At 38.2% G+C, this 22,857-nt stretch overlaps 1 pseudogene; it reads left to right on the forward strand.

Annotated features, from left to right (window-relative positions):
- Positions 1 to 2,426: 2,426 nt before the first annotated feature.
- LOC140518847 (snRNA-activating protein complex subunit 2-like) overlaps positions 2,427 to 22,857 on the forward strand; it is an 84,696-nt pseudogene continuing 64,265 nt past the window's right edge.

A 22,857-nucleotide genomic window follows, 5' to 3' on the forward strand; every position in this document is an offset into this window, starting at 1 on the left:
TAGAGGATAAGGACTAATACTGAAAGAAGTGGGAAGTTCTAGTACATAGTAGGTGCTTCATAAATGTTTATTGACTGACTGATGAGGCTAGATCCCCTTCTTAGGGCTCTTCCCATACTCGTCAGCATCTACTACAATTGAGGAAACAGTCATTGTACTATATACTACCTTTACTACACTGTGCTAAGTGCTGAGAATACACAAAAAGACAAAAAGAGTTTCTGTTCTTAAGAAGCTTACATTCTATTGGGAAAAATAAATACCTGGGTATATACAAGATGCATGCAGAGTAGAAGGAAGGTACGTTAGAGAAGAAAGCTGTAGTAGCTGGGGAAGACATGTAAAGACCACTTGTAGAAGGTCATATTTGGACTGAGTCTTGAAGAAAACCAGGGATTGTGACTCCCAGAGGTTAAAAGAGAGAACATTCCAGGCATGTGAGATGACTAGCACAATGCCAAAGTTAGGAGATGGAGTGTCCTGTGCTAGGAACAATGAGTTACTTCATGTAACTGGATCATAGAGTATGTGGAGAGGAGGAAATCAAAAGAACAGGAGAGAGAGGAAGGGGTCAGGTTGTTAGGAGCTTTCAATGCCATATAGAGGATTTATATTTTATCCTGGAGGTAATAGGGATCCATTAGAGTGTGTGTGTGTGTGTGTGTGTGTGTGTGTGTGTGTGTGTGTGTGCGTGCGCGCTCACATGTGTGACATGATCAGAGCTAAAGTTTAAGAATCTGGTGTGATAAAGCACTGAACTTGGTGTCAGGATTTGGATAAACACTAGCTGTGTGACAGGAACGAGTCATCTCATTTCTCTGGTCCTCAGTTTCTTTATTTGGGGAGAATAATTCTTGTATCACACACAGAAAGTTGCCGTGAGGAATATACCTTTCAAACCCCAAGATGCTAATCAGTATTACCTCACTGTGATTCAGGCTCATTGGACTATGATTTCATAAGAAACCCAGGTAGTCTACTTTGAACTTTTTTTCCTATTTGCTAATCCAAACTTTTATAAATTCTTAGAAATCCTGTGTAACCTTTACAGAGGCTGGAAGGTCCTTATCTCAATTCCCATTTACACTGACAGTTTGGGTCTCTAAAAGACAACTGGATCCTCTTTTTGTTATTTGTAGTTCAGTTATTTTTTAGTCATGTTTGACTGTTCCTGACCCCATTTGGGGTTTTACTGGCAAACATACTGGAATACTTTGTCATTTCCTTCTCCAGCTCATTTTACAGATAGGGAAACTGAGGCAAACAGTTGCCTAGGGTCACACACCCATAAGTGTCTGAAACCAGATTGAATTTAGGAAGATGAGTATTCCTGACTTTAAACTTGGCATTCTATCATGTCACCTAACTGCTCAGATCCTTTTGGGGATCTAGTAAATCATAACCTGAGGGCCACAGGGATGTCTTTCTAATGCTATGAAGTTGACCCCCTATTCTGGTGTGTCCTTCATGAAAATTTATTTGATTCCATTGATTACTATCTGAATGTGATAAGTCAGTGAAGACTTCTCAGGGACCTAAGTCTAAACTAAAGCAGACAGTTTCAATTTATCAAAATCATATGATATGGGAAAACTTGAAGTTGTGAAACCATCTGTCACCCCTTTTCCCAGTTTCACTGACTCCCATTTCCCTCTTTCTGAAATAGAGACAGCTAACTCAGGCTGCTGAGTCCCATTTCCTTATTTCTGAAAATAAAGACTGCTCACTCAGGCTCTTGACCAAAAGGGTAAGGGGGTGGGGGTTGTGGTTTTCTGCTATATAACCTTGCATTTGCTTCTGTAAAATGCTTCCCCTCCTCCAATCTGCTTGGAGGGGGGTGAAGTCCAGTTCTTGCAAGAACCAAATAAAGGACTTTCTATTTGTACTTTGAGATGCTTCTGAGTAGTCCATTGAGTAGGGGTCTCGCCATCCCACACAGTTCTTGGGGGCTCGGTCCGGGATCATGTGACTTCCCAGAGAGATGGTCAGTGCTTTGGTTCAAGGGCAGATTCCCATTGAGAGATTTTCTCCAATGGTCCTTGAAACTGAGCACAAGACCTTCTTCTCTGTGAAGTAACAACCAGAAGCAGAGGAACTCAGAAACAGAAGGTATAGGGACTCTGAAACTCTGAAGCTCTGAAGGAATTGAAATGCCCAAGGGTCAGGTAACTTATGCATGCATAACCCACAGGTAAGCACTTGGGCCTGGGGGTCAGCTTCAAGAATCTTAGAGTTGGGAAGACCGATGACGGCTTCCAACCAAATTAGTGAACTGCAGATTCCAGAGGAAATCTCTGAGAATACCGCTGGGTGACTGTTGGTGGGTGGGTGACCCTCACCATGGACCAGTTCCAGGAATGGTCCAGTGAGTCTTAGATACTAGGTGTCTGGACTCGGAGGTGTCTGCACAGCAGCCCTCGCGCAAAATGGGGAAGGAGCAGTCCAAACCCCACACTTCAGAAAAGAGTCAGAGCATACCGGTAAATAGTCCCTTGGGAAATAGATTACAAAATTGGAATGAGGTACCAAAATACAAAGGAAAAGATAAAAAGAAAATAATTAAGTATTGTCATTTTGTATGGGGTGAAAAAAGATATTGGAGGAAGCACGATTTGGCCAAACATGGATCCTCTGAGAATTGAGTAGCCTGAAGGAAGTCACCTATGTAGGATTCTTTTGAGTTGATAAAGCAGAACAGAAGTCTTGTGGGGGAGGCCCTATGAGCCCACCTAGACTCTTTAGGTCAGCACCTGAGAGGATGAGGAGAACAAAATTCAAAACTGGGTGAAAATGATTTGTTAAACGTTTTGTCTGTAAGTGTTGTGTGTGAATGAAAGTCTGTGTCTGTGGTTTGCGTCTCTGTCTTCTCTGACAGTTTGTGAGGCAGCCGGCCAGTAAGAGCAGGAAGGCTGAGGGGAGCTTATCTCCTCCTCTCAGACTAAAAGAAAGGCAGGCTAACTAGCATCTAATTAATTTCCTGACTTACCCACAATGAGACATGCTTTCCATTCCATTATGAATGCAGACAAGGCCTGACTCAAAAAAAAAAAAAAAAAGAGGGCAGAAAGTTTTCTTGCAAGTAGCAGAAGTGTTTGTTTATAAAAGATGTTTATCATTAGTGATAGCAAAATTCAGGGTTGATATGATTTCAAGTTAAAATTTGTTCTGAAGGAATAATAATCAGCATCTGAAAATGATTTTCCTATCAGGACTAGGTAGAAAATGATATTGTTATCTGGCATTTATGATTGTAAAGGCTATTTGTTAAGTGTAATATTAATTGAATGCAATTGCTATATAGATTGGGGTTTTAAAAAGGATGTGATAGAAATTTGATTAAAATACTGATGGTCACTACATAATGGTAGAGTTAACTTCTTTGCTAGAAGGGGTATTCTAGCGCAGAAAGTTATAGTTAAAGATGTGAAGGAACTAGACAATCTGAGTAATGGGATTGAGAGATTTGAAAAGAGAAAGAAAAATCACTTAACTTGATTTAATAAAGTTAATAGCTCAATCAAATTTAAGATGACTTTATCTGATCAGAGTGATAAGAGCATGCCCACATGGTAAGATTATTGTGCAAAGTGATGAGATGCATTCAGCTGAATGGGGAATGGTTCATTTAAAGTTTTAAGTAAACTTAAATAGTTTAAATTTTTAAGTAAATCTAAATGTTATTTTAGAAATTGCATTGTTAACTAAATTTTTTTTTGCTATGAATCAAACATATTTAGAAAAATATGTTAAAAGGAAGCTTATGGCCAAATATGAAAAGGCCTTGGTTTTAGGTCTTGTAACTGTTGCCAGTTAGGTTCATGAGCATTTTGTGACAAATTGTAAATTATTCTTAAAAGAAGGAAATATTTGTTGTATAAGTTTTTTGTATGATTTTTGAAAGGCTTACCTACCAAATTTATATTTGTAAGCTAATCTGTTTATAATAACTTCAGGTTTTATGGGGGGGGGTTTGGAAGATAAGGGACAAGATAATGGAGACCAGGAATTTTAAGACAAAAAACCTCCTGGCCCCACTGTCCCCCTTTCCTTTTGAAATCCAGTCATTACAGAAGGACTTCTTAAGATCTAATCAGAACTGGAGATGCTCAGAGAAGAGATATTGACTTTCTATTGTAAAAGGAAAGGAGTTGACCCCATCCCCACCCAGGGATGGCTAAGATTTAGGAGAGTCTAAAATGATCACCCAAGTGGTGTGGCTCTTCACTTTGTTAAAGTTATAATCTCTATATAAAATGTAAGCTGTATATGGAGCTCCTAAACCAGGAATTCATTTAGGTGATAATCTCTAGTGATTGGCTTTTAGGACAAATTTAATATTTAAGATGTGAGTCCTGGTAAAATTTTTGATTAGTGAAACTTATTATCTAAGGTACAAACCTCAGGGGACAATTGTGTCCTCAGCCTCGGATAGAATCCTTCTGACTCAGTTTCCCTATTGTTTCCTTTGTAAGGGAACACTCCCTTTAAAATTTCCCACTTGGCTATTCTGAGTCTGGCTAGAAGGTGGAGATGAAACCACAGTATAAATGTGATGTTGTTTAAAGTTGAATTGTATCTTATCCACAGAGGGACTGAGGAAGGAGCCCAGGGTGGCCCCAGGCAGCCTAGGGATTCCCAGCATGGTCTTGATGGAAGTGGCCAGTAACCTGGAGATTTGGGTTGATAGGATTAAGAGTGGGAAATAGAACCGGAATTTGAGCATAGTGATACAGTGGGCCTCAGGAGAGCCAGTTCACAGGAAGAAAACCAAGGAGTTTTCAAGGTGAGGTTTTTCAGGACTTTTTTAGACAAATGGGACTAAAACTCTTTGGGGATAATAGACAAAGGTCCCAACTTGGGAAAAAAGTCTTTATCTGTTACAAAGACCAATTGGGTAAATACTATTGATTGAATTAATTACTGAGACTGAGACCAAATCAGAGACATCTTTAGTTTGGGGAAAAGAATTCCAGTCTAAGTTTCTTAGAGGCAGGTAACCTCTGGTAAAATTTGACATTGATGGAAAAGTTAAATGTTTTTGTTTGATGTGAATTCATTTTATGAACATAAGTTGAAGTTAGTGTGTGAACTTATTGCATGTGTAGCTCATTCTTTTAGATTGAGCAGGGTTAAGAAGGGACAGAGTAGCTTGGGAAACAGATTATTAGAGCAATAACCTAAGGCTTTAATGGTAAATTTGATTTTATGATTGTTATTTAATCAGGAACCAGAACATGTGTCGAAAGGCATGTAAGCCACCTAAGACTTGCTTTAAAAGATGTCCCTTAGCCAATGTGAAATTATTGTCATATCTGAAACCTGATTATTGGACCTTGCTATTTTCAAATTTTATGGGACCATTAAGTGACTGTTCTTCTGAGTCTAACTCCAGGTATGGATAGCAGGAAAGGCGGTCTGAGCCTCCAATCCATGATGCCAATACCCTGTGAGATGCTGGTATGAATTGCAAAAAGGTGATCTCATGGGGAGGGTGGGAGAGCAGCTGTTCACCCTGGGCTGAGGTAGGAGTCTCCTGACTCAATTTCCCCACTGACACCTGGCAGACTTTAAGCTTGGTTGAATGCCAGTTGACAATCTGCTCCTGTCTGGAGTTGGCATGAAGTTAGGGAGATATTGTTTCCCTGCAATGTCCCTATTCTTAGTAGTAATTTCCTGTAATCAAAGGTTTTGTAAGCTTAGTACCAGATCTATTAAATTATAGATTGTTGGTAGGGGAATATCTGAGGTTGTCTAAAATTAAGCTATTAGGATTAGGACTTTAGACCAACAACAATGAGTTAGGGTTCCTTAATTCCTAGTAATAGTGTGGAGACAATTAGGTCAAAGGTTTGTGAGGTTAGCATGTATAGTCATTATTTTTGTCTCAGTTAGTTAATGTTAAAAGAAAAGTGGTTTGTGGTCCATATTGTAAGTGCTTTAGAAGAAGCATCACATGACCAGAAGCTGGAATTGTTTTATGATGTGATATGTATTGTGTTAAAAATGACTATTTATTGTATTTATGTAAGTACTGAAGCATGTTATTGACCCCCTTGTGAAATCTCATCTTCCTGATGGGGGAATGTAGAATGTAAAAAACTGGGTTCTAATGTGAATTTCTTAAATAAGATAATTGACCAAAGTTCCAATTTTGGTTTTGTAAGAGTGATAAGTGTATAAAGCTTAGGAATGCTCATCTAAAATGGTATTAAGGCCAGTTATGTAGGAGAGTGGACATCTGGATTTCTACAAGAAGATAAAGGAAAGAAGATGCAGAGATGCTGTGCTGAAGATGGCCTGAAGGAGCATCCAGACCAGAAAACTGTATCAGATGATGTTCCTCCCCAGACTGCTGTATGAGATATAAACCCTGAATGGATAATTCATTGGTCTGCCTTTGTGTTTTGAATCTCTGTATCTGTATTTATAACAAGGGGACTGCCCCCTTGTAATTTGTCAATGCTTTGGTCAACTTTGCTCCCTCCTTATATTCATATAAAGGGGGATAGATGAGGGGAAGAATTCATGAGGGAAAGAATGTGAGGAGGCATTTATTGATTGGATTTAGGTGTGGAAACAGGAATTTTAAAGGTTGCCCATGTTCCCATCCAAAGTTGGTCTTCTCCTTTCAATACATCCTGATGGTCATGCTTGGGGGTAGCTGGTGGAAACAAATACTGTGGTTTGTGCTCATTGCATTAAGCAGCATTATTCTTTTACCTGTCTGCCTGCTTTCCATGATGCAATTAATTACTAGAATAGTGCAGGATACCATATCAAAATGATTACTATCAAGACTAACATGATGATTCTGAATAAACAAGGGTGTATCCCTGTGAATGTGGAGGAAGGGGATGAGCTTGTGGACAAAGATAATTCCCTGGTTGAGCAAATATACCAGGAATGGCATGAGAAGTCTCCAAAGGAATAAAAAATAAAAGGAGGGATTGAAAGTGATGTCAGTGAAGACTTCTCAGGGACCTAAGTCTAAACTAAAGCAGACGTAAGGCCTGAGTTTCAATTTATCAAAATCATATGATATGGGAAAACTTGAAGTTGTGAAACCATCTGTCACCCCTCTCCCCAGTTTCACTGACTCCCATTTCCCTTTTTCTGAAATAGAGACTTCTAGCTCAGGCTGCTGAGTCCTATTTCCTTATTTCTGAAAATAAAGACTGCTCACTCAGGCTCTTGACCAAAAGGGTAAGGGGGGAGGGGGGAGGTTGTGGTTTTCTGCTATGTAACCTTGCATCTGCTTCTATAAAATGCTTCCCCTCCTCCAATCTGCTTGGAGGGGGGTGAAGTCCAGTTCTTGCAAGAACCAAATAAAGGACTTTGTATTTGTACTTTGAGATGCTTCTGAGTAGTCCATTTGAGTAGGGGTCTCGCCATCCCACACACTATCCCATTATCATTTTAACCAGTTGATACCTCTTTTATATCAGTGATAAGCAAGAAACATAAGTTGGCTTTTACAAAAGGATATTTATTTAAAAGATATAGCAAGAACCAAAATACAAGAATATCATCAAATGGAGATATACCCTCCCATCCACAACTCACTCCTTGAAGAGAATGGCCTTAAACTCAAAGTATCTGCTACAAGCCAAATGTCATATCAGTAATGCACAGAATAACTCCCTTATTTGTAGGATGTGGTATCTTGGCTGCTGATTTGAGTCATTGCTGGGAGAGATGCTGGATAAAGCTACTGGCAAACTCTGCTGGCTCCTCCAATCTTTCAGAACTCATGAGGTCATTCCATTTCCAACTTTCTTTCATCTGAGAAAAGGCAAGAACAGACACAACAGGGGACAAAAGTAGCAGAAGCCCATAGAAGTTCTTGACTCACTATCAGGCAAGAGAGAATACAATTGGTTGGTTCGAGCCTTTTATGTGCACATTCAGGGTAGACTCAGAAGCCAGTCAAATGCCATTTTTTTGCCTCTCAGTAAGAAGGGAAATGGTCACAGAATACCTTACTTTCTGAAGTGCAGAGCCAGGCATCTTCCTTACATGTCATCACAGATTTCAGGGGGTTCCTTAAGGCCCCATGAGGGCTGGCAGCAGGCTGAGCCCCATGCCGATTGCCTAGTCCCCAGATAAACCAAAGGAGGATTGTGTACTCATGTCCAAGATGGGATATTGTAAATATTCATCCCTTTCTGAAGTATATCCTCTGTACTAAGAAATGTGACCTGGCACCTTTCTGTAGAACTAGGCAAGAATAATCCAACCAGCCCTGATTCCACAGGGACAGATGTGGACAAGTGGACTATTGTAATATAGTGAAAAGATCATTGGCTCTGGAATCAGAGAGCTTTAATTCAAATCCTGTGTCTGACATTTGCTACTTGTATGACTTTGGGCAAGTCATTTAACCTCCCTGGGCCTCAGTTTTCACATCTGTAAAATGATGAAATTGGATTGGTTGACCTTTGAGGTCCCTTCTAATTCTAGACCTATGATCTCTGGTGCTATGGTCATATCCCATATTTAGGTCTATCTCTAATGCAAACCAACCACTTCCTTACCTGTCCTTAGTCAAGGCTCAGATTTTTCCCGAAGAGAGTAGTAGCCAGCTTCTAATGTCTCCTTCAAATATATTCCTGTAGCTCCAACTTACCATCAAATTTCAGGCCTATATGATTATTTGATTACTACCTATATGCCCTCTTGTCACCTTACTCTCAAAATCTTACTTATCTCTGCTCCTACTTCCTAGATATATCCTGTAAAAGTTTTTTTTTTTTCTATCTCTTAAGTTCTTATTTCCATTGATGATACCACTTTTATCAGGCACCCATGCTCCAAACCTTAAGATTTATCTTTGGTTTTTCTTTATCTTTTATATTCAAGTCCTCTTTATTTTTTCTTTATAACACTTATTTCATTGATAGGAATCATAGAGTCTTCAAGTAGGAAGGCGCCCAAGAGATCAAGAGAGTTCCCCTTTGGCAATTTTTTCTTGTATCAAAGAGTTGGAGAGACCAGGAAAAAGCCAGCAGCTGAGAAAAAAGCATGATGCCAAGGGAAACTTAAAGAACTAAACATAAACCCTATGAATGTGTTGGGTAGAGTTTTAGGTAAGTTAATTGAGTGAAGGAAACGAATTAAGGACTTCTTTTTGAGGTCCTGGATAGGGATTAAAGAAAAATGGCTAGGAGTGATAACTTCTAGAAAAAGAAAAGATAACTAATTATATCTATGTTTGCTTTCAAAATTTGTTCTAAAAGTATCATCTTTAAAAATACATTTTATTGATATCTTTTTTATTTTGTATTACTAGATTTTCTCCCAGTATCTCTCCCCTTTGCCCCGCCCAGAGATCCAACCCATATAACAAAGTGTTTTTAAGTAAGATTAAAAGAGGAAGTAGAGACGAAATAATTAGACCAATTAATATGTAAAAAAAAGTATGAAAATATACACTATACCCTTGGACGTCATACTTCTGCAAAGGATTGCGTGTGGGAGAAATATATTCTTGTATCTCTTCTTTGGGACTCAAAGCATCATCTTTTAAAGTTTCTTTGAGTTTAAAAATGTTACTAAGAGATGGAAAAAAAGTTCTACTCCCTTAGTTTAATCTAAGAGGCTTATAACTTAGGTTATTTTACTCTGGATGTATGGCTACCACCTTGGTAAGTATTTATGCTCCATTCTGCTTTTATTGCTCTGCCTTATTTTAATTCCACAAAACAAGATATCCTCTCCCTGGATACCCCTTGCTGTCCCCCCCCCAATTTTCTTGCCTCCTTTTGTGAGTTGTCTCCCCCTTTCAATTGTAAGCTTCTTGGGGGCAGGGTTTGTCTTTTTATTAATTGCATCACCAGTGCTATGCACAGTACTTGTCACATAGTAGGTACTTTATAAATATTTGTTGGACTGGGTTGAATTCCAGCTGCCTGAAAGGTGAATAAATCTGGGAGCTTCAACATCACAGTTGATGTCACAGGTTTGTCAAAGACGTTCTCACATTCACCTGCCATCCTTGCCATCATCAAAACCAACTGCTGATTGGTTGCCATCTCAAGCCTCCACAAGAGCCCAGGACCAATTGTCACCAACAGGTAAGCCAGCTGCACTGAATCAGCAAGCCACCCTGAAGGAGATATGGGCAACAGCAGGTGCTAAGCAAAGCAAACTACTATTACCACTTTCCTTCACACTGAAATGGTTGGAGATAGTCAGTGACTTAATCTAAGAGCCTTAGCAATATCAATGGTCAGACCACTGACCCTGCTTCCAGTCCAGTCCTTATAGCCATCATCCAGGGAATCAACCCTTGTGGAAAGGAGACCTAGCAACTGCTTGGGCAGCCCCTGACTCCTCAGCAACTCCAGCTGCTAAGCACCTGGAGAAGGGGCTTGTTGCCAGAGGTCTTGGCACTGTCAAATGATTCAGTGTTAAAATGAATGCCACTTTAACAGTGGAAAATAACATAAAAGAGGATTCATTACCATCTGCCATGCCACTGCATCCTAAAGACCACAGGGCATCTGAAACCTCCTTAAATGTTTCTTTTCCCCTTACTAGAATGCGAGCTACTTGAATGCAGAGATTTGTGTAAACAATACTTAGCAGTGTGTTTTGTCCATAGCAAGCATTTAATAAATAATTTATTCACTCATTCATGGTCAGACATTTTTACCTGTTTGCCTCACTAGTGTTAGGGGGCACAGAAAAAAAGGTATGGGGAGATAGGAGTCCTCTGCATCTTCTCAGCTAACTGGGTCTTGTCACAATGACCTAATTATTTCACTGCTTAGTGGTGATGGGGTTGCACTTTCCCAGAAGTAGCTGTCTCAGGAATTGGCAAAAGAAAAACCTTTTGGCTCCCTTCAGGTAGAGGTTCAGGGAGAATTCTTTGGATTATAATAAGCTTTGTGATTTCTGTTAAGGAACAGACACACACACACACACACACACACACACACACACACACACATATACAGAAAGAGAGAGAGAAAAGACTGAGAAAGAGGTTAAAAATTGGCTAATTCTTCCTGGTTTCCTTGAAAGTAACCAGACCAGAGGGTTTCTTCTGCTTTTTTGGATTTTCTATCCAACTACAATAATCGCAATTAAAAGAGAAAAGGAAAAACATCACTATTCATTTGTTAACTGTAAAAATGCAATTCCAGCAGTAATTGCAATGGTTTGCAATTTCCTCAGGTCAATAAATGGCTCCCATAACTTTAATAAACATTGATGCTCTGGGCTTGTTTTAGTGTGATTGAATCTTTTATAGTATCAGCTGCTTGTGTTTCTAGGAAGGTAGGGGTTTTTGTAAAGGCTCACCTGATTGATTAAATTGTCATGTTCAGAGTTACTTGCTGAATGCTGTGATTTAAGGGGACAAGTTTTTGTTATGGACATTTAGCGGTGAAATTTCTACAGAGTGGGAGATATAACCTAGCTCCTTATGCTTATTTAGTCTTTAATCATTACTGAAGTCAACTAAACCTGGCAAACCTGCAAATTTAGCAATAAGATTGTCAATCCTTGAGAGGAAAAAGACATTGCAAGTTGAGAATTTTTCTTTTACCTTGTTCTCAATGATTTCCTGTCCAAATATTATGCCTCATGTAGAATGACCTCCAAATGAAGAATTCATTCTTCAGAATGCTGTAAAACCCCAGAACCCTTTTGGCTTATTTCAAATTAGGAATTCTCCAGATGCTATAGAGATTAGATGATTATTTGCGGTTGATGCTGCAAGCTATAACCTTCTCCCCCCCCCCCCCCCATTTCATTAAGCTCTACTTGGTTGGGTTAAGTCCATGACCTAGTTCCTCATTTTTTACTTTTGTCTATTCTTTTGCTCTACCCACCCCCTCTCCCCTACTTCACAAGGCCAGAAGGAGTAGTCAGTGTACTCACTGCTCCCCATTTTCAAGTCTAGGTCCTTCTGTCATTCAACAACCAATGCTACTTTCTAAGGTCATGCTATCTGATAATATTCTGATCTTTCTTGTGGTTATCTACCACCCTCCAGAATGACCTTCTGTTCTTTTCACTGACCTCAGCACTGGCCTCACAGTCTTTTCTGCCTGTAAGTTAGGTGGATTTTAGTGTGTGTAAAGTGGATTTTTTTTTTTACTATTTCTTAGAGTTCGTTTTCCCAGGATCCATAGCCATAGCCAATCTCTTCTTCCCAGATATTACATATGACTTCTCATGATTATGGTTCAAATCATCTTCATCATGCTTGTGCATCAATATATAATGATAAATGTATGAATATTTGTGCCTAACTTGTAAACATCCACTGTGACTGTGCAGTGAGATACAGAGATGAATTGATGTAAACTTGTGAGGCTATTGCTGGCAAGATGCCTTCTTTGTCTGTTGCCCTATAAAGCAGGTGGACAGTGGTCAATGAATGGGGAACCTTAGGTTTGAATGCACAAATGCTGTGTGTGCCTTGATCAGTCCCCATCAAGGCTTGGGAGGAATCTGTGTTTGCTTCAACTGGCCTCCTTTGGGGGATTCAGGGGATAGTTGTGCCTATCTCAATTGACCCTATCAAGACATAGAGGAAGTTGCCCCCCTTCTCACTGGCCCTTGTGAAAAGGGTGATTAGGAAATACTATGGGAGTTTGTCCTCCTATTATCAGCAATCTTCTTCTGAAAAAAACTAGACTAGAATAAAGTTAGATTATTAACCCTTTCTTAATGTCTTTCCTATCTGACCAGATCAAGAGTGAACCTGTGCTAGCAGCCCTCCTGTGTGCTGTGTTTATTTGCCTTACACCACCTTAAACCCCCCCTTATCCTTGGTAACTTTAATATTCATGTTGATATGTCTGAGCTCATAGTTCATAAAACTTTTAAAATTTAGTGACCTTCATGTTCATAACCTGGCTATCTTCTTACTCTGCTGTTAGGGCCAGAAACCATGCCCTGGAAAATTTAATCCTGCCCCCAATTTTAAATGCCTTACCTGGCCATTCATATATGTTTATATGTACACACACATGTATACACACATATGTACACATATATGTATAGATGAGATGACATTTAAAGTGCTTTGCTAGAATTATTATTGTCATTATTACTATATAAAGCCTGCTTCATCTTACTTCCCAGCTATTTAGTCCATGTTTTTTTGTCATATGTATATTTTACTTTTCTTCACCTCCCACCCCCATCCCTTTTCAGTTCTGGAACCATAATCAAATCACTGCTGCTTTGCCATTTAAAAGGGCATATCAGTTGACTTCCCCTGTGGGGCCAGTTACCTATTTTCTTAGTTCATCACCCATTTCTGGACTTCCTTCTTTCTATTCATAGCAGGCAAAGGGCTTCCCTCTGATCTGTATTCATAAGGAGGTAAGACTGTGTGTGTGTGTGTGTGGGGGGGGGTGTTGACTGTATCTCTCTGTGTAGTATAGGGATATGTCTCCTGGAGGGTGGGGCTTAATAATTGGCTGATCTCTTCTCTTGTGAGATAGAAATTGTGGACTCATTGCACTGACCTAAAGAATTCAATTCTATGATCATTTATTAAGCACAACTATGTACCAGGCACCATGCTAGGTTCAAGGATACAGAGATAAAAATGAAACACCTACCCTCTCTAACCTCAAGGAGCTTTCTTCTACTGAAGAAAAAACAACATGTACATGGATAAGTACAGTTATTCCTTCCACATCTAGGAGGTTAGGAGTACAGTGCCCTGCATTCTGAAAAATCTGTATACAATTTTTTGACCCTTCCTTCATATCAGAGAAGAAGTCTGAATTTTTTTCTTTTCTTTTATGGGGTGTGTATAGTACCTTATTGTAAAATTTGGGTTGATATTATACAATACTATACATATATTTTATGCATTTCTGAGTTTCTAAACATTGTCTGTGTCATCTGTGGCTTCCACAAAATTGCCCCCAAATTTCCATTTAATTTCTTATATCCACCTGCAATGTATTGACACTGTGATAGGGAAAGTGATGATGTGGAAGGGATAACTGTATATGCAAAATACTATCAGTCAAGAACAAAACCCAAACCTAAAAAAGTTTCTGAAAGCATCTTATTGTTGATTTGGCAGAGAAGAGAGCCAGAAAAAAGTGTGGCTTTCTTTCAGATCTCTGTGAGGTTTACATTATATAGAGTTCATACAAAAGTTTAAGGACAAGGGGCTAGTTGGTTGACACTTAAGCAGTCAGAGGCAGTTCCCAGGTAAGATTGCTTGAGATGTATATCAGCAGGTAGGTTTAAACATTGGGGTAAAGTCAAAACACCATCTATTGGGGAACCCAAAACGTAAACCTTGGGTAGATCCAAAACAAGTCTTAGGTGGGAGCGAAGCATTTCTTGAAGTGTTTTGGCTCCATTAGAGTATCTCTGAAGTCAGTCTGAGCTCTATGGTAAGCTTTGGGTTAGACAGTTTTCTGGCCATATAAAGCTAGGTTCAAGCACTATTAAAAAATAATACAATTTTGTCACAACCCATACAAAATAATGTTTTGGAAGAGGAGAGAGAACATTAACAACTGAGGGGAATCATGAAAAGCCTGTTATAGGAAGTGAGTCTTGTGCTACAACCTGAATGGAGCCACAGATTGAAAAGGTAGAAGTGAGGAGGATTGGCTTTCTAGAGAGGAGAGACAGACAATAGATCCAGCTAGGACTGTTTTGAGCTGCTTCCCAAAAGGTATTGGGAAAAGGGGAAGCTTGTACTGTGTCTCCACAAAGCCATAATCACATGGTCTGTGTTTGGACTGCCTCTCTTATATTTGTATTTTCTGATATTAGGTGAACAAGTATCCTGAGATGGACATGTCCAAGCTTGGACATGACTTTGTCAATTTGACAGCTCTGGAGGCTTTGGGTCCCATAGGATAGGAAGTGGCTGGTGTCAGGGGAAGCAGATTGACTCAAGACTGTCTGTTTTGCAAGCCAGCAGGTACTGGGAGTTATTTGGAAAATGCCCAGCTAAGGTAAAATGTAAATTTTCTAATTAGCTATCTTGCAAATTGGTTTATGTTCTGATGAGGTTTAAGTGTAAGCTTCCCAATGGATTGCAACAGTAGTTATCAGTGAACTTATAACTTACCAACACTAACTTAATGTAAATGTGTACTTCTGAGTCTTTTATGTTTTATATTCCTTGTATATATAAGAATAAATTACCTGGCCCATACCTGATTCATATTGTATATTTTTTATTTCCTCTCCTCCCTTGGGGGAAACATTAGATGTGAGGCATGACTTAAGTAATATAATCTCTGGGGCACTGAGTTTTAATGAACTGAAAAGTATGATAAAAGGGATCCTGACCCGTCTCATGAGAAGTCAGGCTCCCAAGGACTGAGCCTGGTCCAAACTGTATGAAAAACAGGGAGTACTCCAGTCCCTAGGAGCCCAGCAGATGTTTGATAATCATTTCCTCATTTATTTCTCAGTTCCCAGTTTCTTCCCTTTTAAAATTTCCTTCACACAGCTTCCAAAAGAATCTTTCCAAAGCACAGGTCTAGCCATGCTATTTCCTCACTCACAAACCTTCAATATCTTTGCCTATAGCATGGGAAATCAGCTCCTTAGGAAGACATTGAAGGCTTTCTGCAATTGTTCTAATGCCTTTTTTACATTACTACTCTTCATGACTCATGGCGATAGATAGCCCCATTGGACTATTAGCTTTCTTCTAGTCTCATCCTTCCATCTCTGGCCTCCTTATAGTTGTGTCAGTTGTCCCTAACCATTGGAATTTAATCCTTCTTCCACTTTATTTGATGAAATACTTTTCTTCAAGATTCCACTCAGGTACCACCTCCTTCAGGAAGCTTTCTCTGATTCTTTCCTTCCCAAATTTCCAATTGCATTTTGTCTGGATCTCTCTTTTGCCTCTATCTCATTTTAGCTTGTTTTGTCTTTATTTCCATATGTGTTATCCTACCACCCCACTGTGTTAGAGTGTAAGTTTCCTGAGGTCAGGAACTGAGTCATTTTTCATCTTTGTATTCATTTTGTATTCCTAGTGCCACCATAAGGCATTGTATTCTCTCTAAATTTATACACAAATATGTATATATACATATTTTCTATGTCTCTACATTCACACACATATATACACATATATTTCTGTATTTGTCAATGAGTTGAATTGAAATGAATATCTTCTTAAAGACCTAAGAAGATCCTAGCCATGATCTCATCATTATAGGACTATGCTGGAACCAGCTCCAACTGGCTCTTCCAATTGCTAAATTTTTAGATAAATTTTTAAATTATTAAAATTTCAGTGAGTGCATTTATACTTAAGAAATCCACCATATGCTGCAAATCAGGGCTTGATTTATTGTTTTGTTGATTGTTTAAAGTTAAGAAATGGAAAGATGATAATAAAATAGATTAAACTTTTTAAAGAGTGAGTCATTAAACATTTACCAGCAAATCCCTGAATGTCAATCATTTTCCTACCTGACATTGTACAGCATTTTGTTTGTATCTTCAATGAACTTTATCATTTTGTACTTTATATTTTAGTTGTCTGTGTGTCCTATTCCTTTCCTAGACCTTAAGCTCCCTGAAGGCAGGGACTCATTCATCTCTCACTTCCCACAGTGTGCGGCACAGCATTCTTCAGGCAGAAAGCACAGTAAAGGTTTGTTGAATATGATTTTAATTTTGAATTTCTGACTGCTGCGCATTTCTCTATATGCCCAGCCTACTTGCCAAATGGAAAGCTCCCACACAGAGTAGTTCCCCTTAATTTGTCTACTCCACAAACATATTGCAGGAAAATGGTAAATGAAAAGGAATGAGACCAACCAACACATTTGTTTGGGATATGTTTAAAATCATTAAAGTAAACAAACTGTTCACTGTAATAAAAATGAGAATCTAGGGAATCAACTCACTTGCTTTATATGCAGCATGTCTAGTCTGTCTCCCCAACCTACCACCTGGAATACTTCTAGACCATCACCCTCTACAACTGATTTTTGCAAAAGGGCTGCATATGGACTTTAATTTTATCATTTAATCTAGTTGAGAGAGGCAGTGTTGTATAGTGTCTAGAGAAAGGCTCAAGAACTATGAAGACTTGAGTTTAAGTCTCTGACTTGTACAGTAATTGTGTGACCATGAGCAAGTCACTTAATCTCTCAGATTCTCTAATTATATCTTGAAGACTATAAATTATTGATGTATCACTGACTTACATTGGTAGAAAGAGTTTCCATACTGGGCATTACTTACCCTGATGAAATCATAACTCTAGATTAAGAATTCTTAACCTGCTTTTGTGTCATGGATCCCTCTGTCAGGACAGGCAAGCATATGGACTCCTTTTTAGAATAGTGCTTTTATGTGCATAAAATAAAATATATAGGATTACAAATGAGATCAGCTATATTTTTTTTAAAAAAGAAACAAGTTAATGGAATCAAAGTTAAGGATTTCTGAATTAGGCCAACCCTTTTCCCTAATCCTAATCCAAACCGAAGCAAAATATAACTAGGATGGTAGTCTCCTGCATGGCCAAACTCTGTTCTAGAATGCATTTTCAAACCAGTTGGAAATTAACTTTGAAGTCTGGATTTCCAATGCTGCTTCTCTTTCATGATTACAGATAATTAAGGGTTTAACAGTGTTGCAGTAGATGAAACCATATCCTTCCCTTCCTACTGCACAGATTTGTTGTAAGGATCAAATGAAATAACACATGTAAAGTACTTTGTAAACCATAAAAATGCTATATAAATGTCAGCTATTATTATATATTAATGTCAGCTATACCAAGGTGGTTAGGAGACTGAGTGGGGTGGGTGCAGGCAGAGCTTGATTGAAACTGGGTAGAACTGTGTAAACCCATGGTGTTGAAACTCAAGTCTTCCTCCTTTTGTGTTGCTACAGTGTGTGTGTGTGTGTGTGTGTGTGTGTGTGTGTGTGTGTGTGGTGTGTGTGTGTGTGCGTGTGTGTGTTTGGGGGTTTTCATATGGCCTCAGTGCTGAGGTTTGTGCTGCTACAGAAGTGGTACACAGTGCACACCTGAAGTGGAGGAATGAAGAGTAAGGTAGCAGAGATGTTTAGTGGAAAGTAGATAGAATTTGGAGTCAGAGGATCTGGGTTAGAATCCCAGCTCTGCTACCTACTACATGTTTTAACCTTTTTTGTACCCTGCTTTCCTTGCCTCTAAAATGGAATCTCACTAGAAAACTCCTTTCCAGCTCTAACTCTAAAATCCTATGAAACAGTATTTTATTTTCTTCTACATTTCCCTTTGTCAAATAAAATTAGATTTATTTTTTCTTTTTAAAAATATTTATTTTTATATTTTTAACATTAAACTTTTTTTTTTTACAAATTCTCTCTTGCCCCAAATTCTTCCTCTTTCCCCTCCCATACCTACTCAGAAAGCAAACAATATGATATCAATTATACATACAAAACATTTGCATATTAGCTATATCATACAGAAAAGCAAGAACCATAAAGGGAGAAAACTATACTTCAGTGTGTGCCTAGAGTTTATCAATTCTCTCTGGAGGTAGATAGCATTTTTCATCAAGAATCCTGATCGCTGTATTGATCAGAGGAACTAAATCTTTCACAGTTGATCTTCCTTACAATATTGGTGTTACTGTGTACAATAATCTCCAATAATAAATCTTGTTCATTTCATTCTGTATCAGTTCATATAGGTCTTGCCACGTTTTCTGAAATTATCTCCCTTGTCATTTCTTATAGCACAATAGTATTCCATCACAATAACATGCCATAACTTGTTAAGCCATTTCTTACTTGATGGGTATCCCCTCAATTTTTAATTCTTTGCCACCACAAAAAGAATTGCTATAAATATTCTTTAGGTCCTTTTCCCTTTTCTTTGATTTCTCTGGGGGTATAGACCTATTGGTGCTCTTGCTGGGTCAAAGACTATGCACAGTTTTACAATCCTTTAGGCATAGTTCCAAGTTGTTTTCCAGATTGGTTGGATCAATTCACAACTCCACTAATTTAGTATACCTATTTTCTCTCATCCCTTTCAGCATTTGTAATTTCTGATAGATATGAGGTGGTACCTTAGAGTTATTTTAATTTGCCTTTTTCTAATCAATAGTAATTTAGAGTATTTCATATGACTATAGGTAACTTTGATTTATTCTTCTGAAAACAGCCTATTCATATTCCTTTATGATTTATTGATTGTGGAATGGCTTTTATTTTTTCATAAATTTAACTCAGTTGCCTATATATTTGAGAAAAGAGGAATTTATCAGAGAAACTTGCTGTAAATTTCTAAGTGTATATGTGTGTGTGTGTGTGTGTGTGTGTGTGTGTGTGTGTGTGAAACTTCATTGTCTATGGTACCTTTTATCAAAATATGGTTTCCCTGATTGTCTTTTAATTAGGCCTAATTTTGCTTTTACTTTGTCTGAAGTCATGATTGCTATCACTACTTTTTTTTTTTTAATTTCTACTGAAGCATGATAGAGTCTGCTCCTTCTTATTTTAACTCTGTATGTGTGTCCTGTTTTCAGTGTGTCTTTTGTAAACATGTTGTTGGTCTTTGATTTCTAATCCGTTTTGCTATTTGCTTTTATTTTATAGGCGAGCTCATTTCATTTACATTTACAATTATGATTACCAACTGTTCATTTCCCTTCATCATATTTTCTTCTGTTTATGTTTCTTTCTCTTTTTACCCTGTCCATCCTCAAAAGTTTGTTTTGCTTCTGACTTTTGCCTCCCTTAACCTGCCCTCCCTTTTGTCATCCTCTCTTTTCTTTTATCCATTTCCTCTCCTATTTCTCTGTTGGGAAGATAGATTTCTATACTCAACTGAGTGTGCGTGTGTGTGTATGAGTGAGTGTGAGTGTGTGTGTGTGTGTGTGTGTGTGTATTCTTCCTTCTTTGAACCAATTCCAATGAGTGAGATTCAAACTCCTCCCTGCCTCATTTCCTCCTCCACTGTAAAACTCTTTCTTGTTCATCTCTTTTATGTGAGAAAAAGTTTCCTATTCTATTTCTTCCTTTCCCCTACTCCCCTTCTTTCTTTCTTTCTAACCCCTTCATTTTTTCCTGTACCCTCTATGTAGACTATGTCTAATAATGATCAAGTTCTTGGGAATCATATGTATCATTTTCCTATAAAGGAATGTAAACAGTTTGACTTTATTGAGTCTCTTACGTTTTCTCTTTCATGTTTACCTTTTCTGTACTTGTCTTCAGTCTTTTGTTTGAATGTCATATTTTCTATTCAGCTCTGGTCTTTTTATCAGGAATGCTTAAAATCCCTCTACTTCATTAAATACTTATGGGTAGATTATTTTTGGTTGTTATCCAAACTCCTTTGCCTTCCAGAACATCATATTCCAGGCCCTCCATTTCTTTAATGTAGAAGCTGTTAAAGCTTGTATGATTCTCATTGTGGCTCCGTGATATTTGAATTGTTTCTTTCTGACTGCTTGTAATATTTTCTCCTTGACATGGGAGTACTGGAATTTGACTAAAATATTCTTGCGAGTTTTCATTTTGGGATCTCTGTCAGGAAGTGATCAATACATTTTTTTCAATTTCTGTTTTACCCTCTGGATCTAAGTTATTGGGGAAGTTTTGCTTTATAATTTCTTGAAGTATAATGGGTAGGCTTTCATTTTTTTTTTTACATGACTTTCAATTAGTCTGGTAATTCTTAAATGATCTCTTCTCAATCTGTTTTCCAGGTCAGTGTAATGGGAGTTAAAAATATTCCCCACTCATTAATAGGCCTCAGGTGGGGCAATTAAGGAAAGCTTGATCAGAGGAGGTTTGTTTTGTATGAAAGCCCACACCTTTTGTTAACTGCTAATGAGGCACTGGCTCTGAAAAGTGTATATATGCTCTGAAGTGAGGTTTTGCTTTTGGGGCTCAAATCATTGGAAGAGTGTTTGTGTGATTAGGCCAGATGAGACTCTGGGTAGCTGTTAAGGAGCCCCCCAGCTTTGAAAACCCAGATGTTGGTGCTTCTCTCTCTGGTACTGGTGTATGTATTGTCTGCGGTCAGACAGTTGGAAGCCCTGTCTATTGGTCTTTCTGTCTTTATTTCTCTGCTTATAATTTCTGTTTGTATTTTCTCTGAAGTTCAGGGTGCTGACTTTTCCCCTTGAACTAAGTGAATGATATGTGTTTGATTAAAGTAAGATTGTTTACCCTCTTTTAAGGTTGCTTTCCTCAAAAAAGCAGATCTAAGAACCTGTGTAGCAGGCCCTCCTGTATATGCCAGGGTACTTGCTCTTACAGTCAGTTTCTTTTGATGAAATAGTTTACATTTTCTTCTATTTTTTTCATTCTTTCAACTTTGTTTTATTATTTCATGGTGTCTCAACAGAGTCCTTTGCTTCTACTTGCCTAATTCTAATTTTTAAGAAATTAATTTTCTTTGGTGAATTTTTGTACCTCCTTTTCCATTTGGCCTATTCTACTTTTTAAGGAGTCCTTTTATTAAGGGAAAAGGACTTATTTACACAAAAATATTGATAGCAGCTCTTTTTGTGGTAGCAAAGAATTGGAAATTGAGGGGATGTCCATCAATTGGGGAATGACCAAACAAGTTATGGCACATAATTGTGCTGGAGTACTATTGTAGTACAAGAAATATTCAGAAAAAACCTGCGAAGACTTAAATGAACTCATGCAAAGTGAAATGAGCAGAACCAGGAGATCATTGTACACAGTAATAGCAGTATTCTAAGGATGATTAACTGTGAAAGACTTATCTACTCTAATCAATACAATGAGCCAAGACAATTCCGAAGGACCCATGTTAGAAAATGCTGTCCGCCTCTAGAGAGAGAAAACTCATGAACTTTGAGTGCATGTTGAAGCATATTTCTTTGTACTATTTTTATTTTTATGGTTGAATTTTGTGTTTTCTTTTGCAATATGACTAATGTAGAAATATGTTTTGTGTGACCTCACATGTATAATAAAATTAAATTGCTTGCCTTCTCAAGGAAAGGGGAAGGGTGGGTAGGAGGGAGAGAATTTGGAATTCAAAATTTTAACAAAATAATTGTTAAAAACAATTTTTACATGTAATTGGGGAATGTCTAATAAAATAAATAGAAATAATTTTCAAAAAAAAGATTTTTTCTTTAGTGAATTTTTGTGCCTCTCACCTTTAGGCCAATTCTGCTTTTTAAAGATATTTTCTTCAGCGTTTTTTGTGCCTCTTTTGCCAAGTTATTAATTCTCTTCATAATTTTCTTTCATCACTCATTTCTTTCCCCAATTTTTCCTCTACCACCTATATTTATCTTTCTTTAACTCTTCTAGGAATTCTTGTTGGGCTTGTGTTCAGTTAGCACCTTTCTTTGAGGCTTTGGTTGTGTAGAGGTAGGGAACCTGCAGCCTCCAGGCCACAAACTTGAGGATCCTGAGGTGGCAGGTTCCCCACCCCTGGTTGTAAGGATCTTCACATTACTGTCTTCTGAGTTATGTCTTGATCTTACCTGCTGAGGTCATCGTAATAGTCTTTTATGGTCAAGTTCTTTTTTCTTTTCTTTTTCTTTTTAGTTGGCTCATATTTCATTGACTTTGAACTTTTGTTAAAGTTGGGGTCTACTTACCTGGGGATGGAGAGTTACTGTCCCTAGTTTCAGGCTTTTTTGTTCTGCTGTTTTCAGAGCTAATTCTGGGGGTCTGCAAGTTTTTGGTGCTTCCTGGGGAGAGGTATGGTCACTGTGGTCTTTATCTGGGAAGGGCTTCTACTCCTCTGCAGCCTCAAGCACTAATGTTTCTCTTGTACGTTCTCTGGGAACTGTGACTAGGTACCCCACTCTCTTTCAGCTAAAAGTATTCCTCTCTGGCTTAGAATTGTGACCAGGGCCCCTGTTTCCTTGTGAATGATCACAAATA

The sequence above is a fragment of the Notamacropus eugenii genome, chromosome 1, assembly GCF_028372415.1.
Source record: "Notamacropus eugenii isolate mMacEug1 chromosome 1, mMacEug1.pri_v2, whole genome shotgun sequence".
Lineage (NCBI taxonomy): Eukaryota > Metazoa > Chordata > Mammalia > Diprotodontia > Macropodidae > Notamacropus > Notamacropus eugenii.